The sequence below is a fragment of the Eptesicus fuscus genome, chromosome 14 (assembly GCF_027574615.1).
Source record: "Eptesicus fuscus isolate TK198812 chromosome 14, DD_ASM_mEF_20220401, whole genome shotgun sequence".
Taxonomy (NCBI): Eukaryota; Metazoa; Chordata; class Mammalia; order Chiroptera; family Vespertilionidae; genus Eptesicus; species Eptesicus fuscus.
This window is the reverse complement of record NC_072486.1, coordinates 40,824,733-40,833,394: the sequence shown is the minus strand read 5'-3', so window position 1 is coordinate 40,833,394 and position 8,662 is coordinate 40,824,733.

Genomic DNA, 8,662 nt, shown 5'->3' with positions numbered 1-8,662 from the left:
TGCACTGTTGGACCTCAGCTCATGCACATGCACTCTGTGGAACTGAGCCCTGTATCCTCAGGTGCCTAGAAGAGAGAGGAGGCTCACTGAAGATTTCTGGGGAGTCTTTTTTTAAAAAAATATATATTTTGTTGATTTTTTACAGAGAGGAAGGGAGAGGGATAGAGAGTTAGAAACATCGATGAGAGAGAAACATCGATCAGCCGCCCCCTGCACACCCCCAACTGGGGATGTGCCCGCAACCAAGGTATATGCCCTTTACTGGAATCGAACCCGGGACCCTTCATTCTGTAGGCCGATGCTCTATCCACTGAGCCAAACCAGTTAGGGCTCTGGGGAGTATTGTTAATTACTTTGTTATTGGTCAGCACAACAAATATTTGATTAACTCTTTACTCAATGTGCTTAGGGATACAGTAGTTACCATGAATAAATAATTTTAGATAAATGCTCTAGAGAAAACAAAACAGGGTGATATGGTAGGTGTGGTGAAGGTACTAACTAGGCATCAAAGAACAGAATAGTTTGTACCTGACGTCTCTATAAGATAAAAATCTTGCCTATGGATTATGGACCAAAAACAAACCATGGAAGCATCAAGTGGGCCTAAGTTACCTACCTGAGTTTGTGGGTAGAGAAGGAACTATCTCCTGAAAGAGGAGCTCAGATATGGGCTTAATACTTTAAGATGGAATTAAGTTGATTAAGATTTGGCAGACTGTGTACTTGTGATAATAATGCTGTGTTCAAATGGCAGCCTATCCCACAGTGACACCTGCAGGAAAAGATACCTCTTGCTGTGAAATAAAAGGTTCCAAATTTTCAGTCCCAGGGTTTGTGGTCTTTGAAGAAGCAGCCCCTCCCGCTTTCTTCCTTGAGGTGAGGGCTGTAGAACTTACTGGGGGTGAGAAAGGAGCATGGTGTGGCACCTTTTTTGGGGGGAAGAAAAATACCTTTTTTATCATTTGCTGGAAACATCACTTGTCTTGCCATGTCTGTCTCTCTAACCGTGGAGAGCTGAAATTCCTTCTTAGAAGTAGCGTGGACCCAGATTCATGCTATTAATTATAATATACATTTCTAAAAGCTCACCATCATCGGCATTTTGGGTAGTACCTGAGTCAGTGGGCTAGGGCTCAATACATATTTTAATAAAATTACTTTAACCCTGCCAAAGTGGATTTTGAAGTTCACAGCTTTAGCCCTCCCCTCCCCTGCCCTCCTCTCTCTTACCCTCCCCTCCCGATGATATTTTTCTATTGATTTTTACAGAGAGTGGAAGAGAGAGGGAAAGACAGAGAGAAATATCGATGTGAGAGAAACATATCGATTGGTTGCCTCCTGCACATACCCTGACCAGGGAGGAGACTGCAACTGAGGTATGTGCCCTTGACCAGAATCGAACCCAGGACCCTTCGGTCCACAGGCTGACACACTTTCCACTGAGCAAAACCGGCTAGGGCTAGTCTTTCCCTCTTCATTGGCTTTTTTCCCTGTTCCTGTCTTCTCATTTAAAAGGAAAACTAAACCCAAGAATCTTTGTTTCCTTCCTGCCTTATACCCTGTAGTGACTAACTACTCTCACTCCCTTCCTTGTCTTGACAAAGATAATCAGATTGATACCTTTTGGGGGATGGGGTCTACTATTGTTTGCTATATAATTGTGCTATATTTTTTCCTTTTTATTGAATTTATTGGGATGACACTGGTTAGTAAGATTATACAGGTTTCAGGTGCACAATTCTACTACATACCATCTGTACACTGTATTGTGTTTACCACCTCAAGTCAGGTCTCCTCCCATCGCTATTTATTCCCCATGTCTCCTCCAACCATCCCCTTCCCTGAAATCACTGCACTGATGTCCGACTCCATGAGTTTATTTTATTATTATTTTTTTAAATAAAAAATAGCTGCCAGCCTGGTCTCTATGAGTCTGTCACTATTTTGCTTGTTAGTTTATTTTGTTCATTAGATTCTACATCTGAGTGAAATCACATGGTACTAGTCTTTCTCTGACTGGCTTATTTCACATAGCTTTCCAGGTCCACCCATGCTATCACAAAGGGTAAGATTTCCTTCTTTTTTTTATGGCTGGGTAGTATTTCATTGTGTAAATGAACCACAGCTTTTTAATTCACCTACGGATGGGCAGGCAATTGGGCTGTTTCCAAATCTTGGCTATCTAATAATAGACAAATATGCAAATTGACTGCACCTTCGCTACACCTAAGCCACGCCCACCAGCCAAGCCACGCCCACGACCAATCAGGATGAGTATGCAAATTATCCCAACAAAGATGGCGGCTAATTTGCATATCAAGACAGCGTCGAAAGAAGCCAAGAGCTGCAGAAGGGAGTAAAGCTTCAAACAAGCAAGCAAGCTGGGGGGGGGGGGGCAGGGGGAGGAGAAGGGAGGAGCGAAGTCAGGGCTGGGGGCGAAGGGAAAAGCAGGCGGGCTGGTGGAGAAGGCGGGGCGGGTGACAAGGGCGGAATGGAGGCGGGGCCGGGGGTGAAGGGGAAAGCAGGCGGGCTGGTGGAGAAGGCGGGGCGAGTGACAAGGGCGGAGGGGAGGCGGGGCCGGGGGCGAAAGGAAAAGCAGGCGGGCTGGCCGAGAAGGCGGGGCGGGTGACAAGGGCGGAGCGGAGGCGGGGTAGAGTGCAGCAGGAAATCCTATTGCAGGATTTTTCCTGCAACGGGAATGCTAGTCGTATATAATAAAAGCCTAATATGCTAAGTGTCTTGTCATCCATTCAACCAATCAAAGCATAATATGCTAATGGTATGCTAAGGCTGCTCAACCGCTTGCTATGATGTGCACTGACCATCAGGGGGCAGATGCTTTGACCAGTAGGTTAGCTTGCTGCTGGGGTCCGGCCGATCAGGACTGAGTGAGACGGGCCGGACATGCTCTGGAGCCCTCCCACGGTCCCTCCCTGGCTGCCCAACCTCTCACGTCCCTCCCCGGCCCTGATCGTGCACCGGTGGGGTCCCTCGGCCAGGCCTGCACCCTCTCATAATCCAGGACCTTTAGGGGGATGTTGGAGAGCCGGTTTTAGCCCGATCCTGCAGGCCAGACCGAGGGACCCCATTGGTGCACGAATTTGTGCACCAGGCCTCTAGTTGTAAATAACAATGCAATGAACATAGGAGTGCATATATTTTTTCGAGTAAGTGTTCCGGGTTTCTTTGGGTAAATTCCCAGAAGGATTTGACTACCTGTTTTTCAGTTCTTTTGGTGTATACCTAGGGGTGAAATTTTTGGGTCATGGGACAGTTCTATGTTTAACTTTCTGAGGAATTGCCAAACTGTGATTTGCAGTTACTAAACCATTTTGCACTCCCACTAGAAATATACCAGGGTTCCAGTTTCTCCACATCTTTTATAACACTTATTTTTTTATATTTTTGATGATAGCCAGCCTAATGGGTGTGAAAGGAGTGTCTTGTGGTTTTTATTTGTATTCTCCTAATGACTAATGATGTTAAACATCATTTCATGTGCTTATTGGATATTTTTATATCTTTGGAGAACTGTCTTTTCAAGTCCCTTACTCATCTTTTATTTAGGTTATTTGTCTTTTGTCGAGTTGTAAGAGTTCTTTATATATTCTCGATAGTAAACCCTTATCAGATATGATTTGTGAATATTTTTTCCCATTCTATAGATTGTCTTTTTACTTTCTTGATAATGTCCTTTGATGGGTAAAATAGCTCTTTACTTTTATTAAAGCTACTAAAGTCAGCTCGAGCAGTTAAGGCGGGCCATACCCCATGCAGAGCCAAGCCCCTTCCACAGTGGGGGTTCTCTAATGGAAAAGAGTAGAGGTGTCTCTCTTTCTGGCCTGTGCTATATGAAAAGGCTGAAGCAGTTGACTCAAATATTGTGTATTTGTGAAACGTGTGTTTGCTTTTTATTTATTTTGTTTTAAAATATATTTTATTGATTTTTACAGAGAGGGAGGGAGAGGGATAGAGAGTTAGAAATATTGATGAGAGAGAAACATTGAACAGCTGCCTCCTGCACAACCCCTACTGGGGATTGAGCCTGCAACCAAGGTACATGTCTTTGACTGGAATCGAACCCAGGACCCTTCAGTCCACAGGCTGACGCTCTGTCCACTAAGCCAAACTGGTTAGGGCATGTTTGGCTTTTTAAAATTGAGACACAACTTAGTTGTTAATGCTCTGTTTTATTTCACATAAGGTTTGTGGAGACTTATGATAAACTAGAGGCTCGATGCACAAAATTTGTGTGTGTGTGGGGGGGAGATCCCTCAGCCTCGCCTGTGCCCTCTCGCAATCCTGGAGCCCTCTCTTCTAACCATTCACCTGCTTGCTCCTTACCACTTGGCTCACCGCTCCTTAGCGCTGCACGGAGGTGGGAGAGGCTCCTGTCACCACCACTGCACTCGCCAGCTGTGAGCCCGGCTTCTGGCTGAGTGGTGCTCCAGCTGTGGGAGCGCACTGACCGCCAGGGGGGCAGCTCCTGAGTTGAGCGTCTGCCCCCTGGTGGTCAGTGCGTGTCACAATGACCAGTTGTTCTGCCTTTCAGTCAATTTGCATATTAGGGTTTTATTATATAGGACTAGAGGCCCAGTGCACGAGATTCATGCACTGGGCCGCCGGGGGGTGGCGGGGGGTTCCCTCAGCCCAGTCTGCACCTTCTCGTAGTCTGGGTCTCCCAGTGGGCAGTCGGACATCCTTAGCGTTGCTGCCACTGCCGCTGTGCTCTCCAGCTGTGAGCCCTCGCCAGCTGTGAGCCTGGCTTCTGGCTGAGCTGCTCCCTCTGTGGGAGTGCACTGACCACCAGGGGCAGCTCCTGTGTTGAGCGTTTTCCCCCTGATGGTCAGTGCATGTCATAGTGTCATAGCCACTGATACTTCTGCCATTAGGTCGATTTGAATATTAGCCTTTTATTAGATAGGATGTGCCAAGATGGAGAAATCTAAGGAGATAAAAATTCATATCCCTTACTTCGTATCAAGGGAACGTAAGTAGAATGAAGACTGCGGAGGAGAATACCATTGGATATTCCTAGGTGGAAAGGAAGTGTATAGCAGTTATTGTAGGATTATGGGTGATATAACATTTTCTTTCTTGTTTATGACTATTTTCATGTTTTACATTTAACATATTTCACTTTAGTAAAGAGAACACTTTACTACAATTTTAGTACAATTTTGAATGCATTTGTCACACTTGCCCCTTTCTTCACACTGATGCATGACCCATTCTCTTTTTTAAAAATTAAATATATATATATATATATTTTAATATTTTTATTGATTTCAGAGAGGAAGAGGGAGGGAGAGAGAGAGAGAGAGAGAGAGAGAGAGAGAGAGAGAGAGAGAGAGAAGGAGAGAAGGAGAGAAACATCAATGATGAGAGAGAATCATTGATCGGCTGCTTCCTGTACATCCCCCGTCGGGGATTGAGTCCAAAACCTGTGCATGTGCCCTGACTGGGCATCGAACCGTGACCTTCTGGTTCAGAGGTCGACGCTCAACCACTGAGCCATGCCTGGCCAGGCCATTCTCCTGGTTTTGTCTGCTATTTGCATTTGTGTTCAGTCTGTTCCTCTTCCCTGAATTTCACTTAGTAGTTCAGCTGCTCCCATCCCCATCCTATCCTATACTTTCCAGATCTTAGACCCGGCAGGGCACCTTTCAGCCTCCTCTCCCCAGCCTTACACTTTGCATTATTTGTTCTCTCAGCTGCAGCCTGGCCTTTTGCATTTTCCTTTCTATTTGGCTCATTCCTAATAGGACTTATCCCAGATATATCTCCAGGGGAAAGACCTGCCTTAATTCTCACACTCTTTCTGTGCTGACTTGGCATTCTTTGTGGCCTCTCCCGGCCAGTGTTCATGGCATTATGTTTGTGCTTTTCTCCTTCACTGGGTGTCTTCATGCCCAGCAGAGCATGTACTCACATTGGCACCAATACCTGTCTGTTAAATGAATAATGAAGATCTATATTATCATGAGTTGCAAACTGGTGGGTGTGGGGTGAATTACACCTATGGATGTGTTCATGTGTCTCACCAAGCTTGGCAACTTAGGAAATTGCACATAAAAAAATCCCTACTCCTATATTCTGAAAAAAGGAGACTATCTGGCCACTCTGCATCCACATTCTTTCACTGTGGCTGCTAACTGGACCTGAGCTGCGGCTGTTGCCCCTTTAGATCGTTTGTCATAGCTCCACCCCTCTCCTCTTACAGGAAACCTGTACTCATGTTACCCGCTGCCCCCTTGAGACACGTAGGATAAGATGCCCCATTTAGAGGGAGGGTGGAGTGCATACCCTACAACCAGATCTTTCTCTGGTTGGTCTTTTGGTAGGAGGTCGGCAGCCGACAGTTTGAGTTGTGTTTTCTGCATGTTTCTGCAGTTCTGTCTTTCTGTGAGGCTGTTTGAGGTTAGAGCCTTAAACTTTCATACATATACAACGAAAACATACACGAAGTGCCAATGAGTGGAATTTCCACTTAGCAGAATGTCTTGACTGTCGTAATGGTGCAGGCTCAAATAAAATGAAATGTTTAGTTACGGGAAAGCTTATCGTTCTAAAGTTCCTAAATTCATTTTTACATTTTTTGTCATATAATCTGTATATTGATGTGTGTGTGTTTTTGGTGAAAATAAACTTTTTGTACCTCCAGCAAATATTTATGGACTTGCCTGTAGAAATCTAATTCGTTTATGAAATTAAAATGGAATTTTAAGGCATTTAAATACATTGTGTCTTGTTTTGACTGTATGCAAAATATGTGGCCATATTTTTTGAGCCATGCCATAATTCCTATTATTTTCAAGGGGGACTGATCACAAGCCCCAAAGCAAAGCGCAGTAGCTACAGGAAATGAAGGGTTTTCAGCAGGGCAATATGGGATCAGTTGTTTTTTTTTTTTTAAATCCTCACCTGAGGGTATGTTTTCATTTTATTTTTGGAGAGAGAGGAAGGGGGGCAGAGAGAGAGAAAGAGAGAGATAGAGATAGAGAGAGAGAGAGAGAGAGAGAGAGAGAGAGAGAGGTGAGAGAGCATCGACTGGTTGCGTCCTGTATGTGCCCCGTGCCCTGACTGAGGATCAAACCTACAGCCTAGCCGAAACCGGTGTGGCTCAGTGGATAGAGCATCGGCCTGCGGACTGGAGGGTCCCGGGTTCGATTCCTGGTCAAGGGCATGTACCTTGGTTGCAGGCACATCCCCAGTGGGGGGCGTGCAGGAGGCAGCTGATCGATGTTTCTCTCTCATCGATGTTTCTAACTCTCTATCCCTCTCCCTTCCTCTCTGTAAAAGATCAATAAAATAAAATAAAAAAAACAACAAAAAAACCCCCCTACAGCCTAGGAATATGCCCTGAATGGGAATCGAACCCGCACCTTTGGTGTATGGGAGGATTCTGCAACCAAGTGAACCAAGGAGGCTGGGTAGGTATAAGTTTTTTGTTTTCAAAATGACTCTGCCTCAGTGTGGATTGAGGGTTAAAGAAGTGAGAGACAATAGGGGCCAAGATGTTGAGGGCGTTCATTAGAATGAATGATTAGGGAGGGAGACATTTTCCCTGTTTGTTTTTGATCATGTTATAAGTCATCTAACTTAGGTTAATTACGAAACTACTTTTCAGATAAAAATGAGTGACTACTGGGAATACTGTGGTGGATAATAAGCTGCTGTGCAGATTGAGTAAAGGAAATGATAAGATAGATACTCTCAAGTTTCTTTGTAGAAAAATAATTTTTTGGTTGAATAAGCAGAAACTCTTGATTACTGTTTTCTCCGCTCTGATACGTTCAAGATACAGATTTCAGGTGCTTTGGGCTCCACAGAAGTGGTCCTGCTAATCTATATATATAAAAGCCTAAGTGACCCTTATGGCAGAACGACCGGAACGACTGGTTGCTATGACACGCACTGAGCAGGCAGGCAGGCAGGCAGGCAGGCGAACAGTTAGAGGAGAGTGGTCCCATATTGTGAGAGGGATATTTGACTGCCAGATGTCCGACTGCAGGGACCGGGCCTAAACCAGTAGTTGGACATCCCCTGAAGGGTCCCAGATCACCAGAGGGCACAGGCCAGGCTGAGGGACGCCCCTCCCATGCAGGAATTTCGTGCACCGGTCCTCTAGTAGGAAATAGTTATTATTTTTTATTTATTATTTATTTATTTTTTTAAATTGATTTTTCACAGAGAGGAAGGGAGAGGGATAGAGAGCTAGAAACATCGATGAGAGAGAAACATCGACCAGCTGCCTCCTGCACGCCCCCTACCGGGGATGTGCCCGCAACCAATGTACATGCCCTCGACCGGAATCGAACCTGGGACCTTCCAGTCCGCAGGCCGACGCTCTATCCACTGAGCCAAACCGGTCTCGGCTAGTAGGAAATAGTTATACCAGCTATCAAACTGAGGCTAGCCTGGTAGTTAAAAACAAGAGATCATTGTCTGGGTTTCAGTATGAGATTCACCACTTCCCCTTTCCATGCTTCAGTTTTGTCAGCTGTACCTGGGAATCCTAGAACCTTTAAAGGGTTGCATAGAGTAGATAAATTATTATATGTAATGTTTACAATAATGTCTTCTATTTATTAGATTTTTAGAGAGAGAGGAAGGGAAAGGGGGAAAGAGAGAGTAAGAACCATCGATGTGAGAGAGA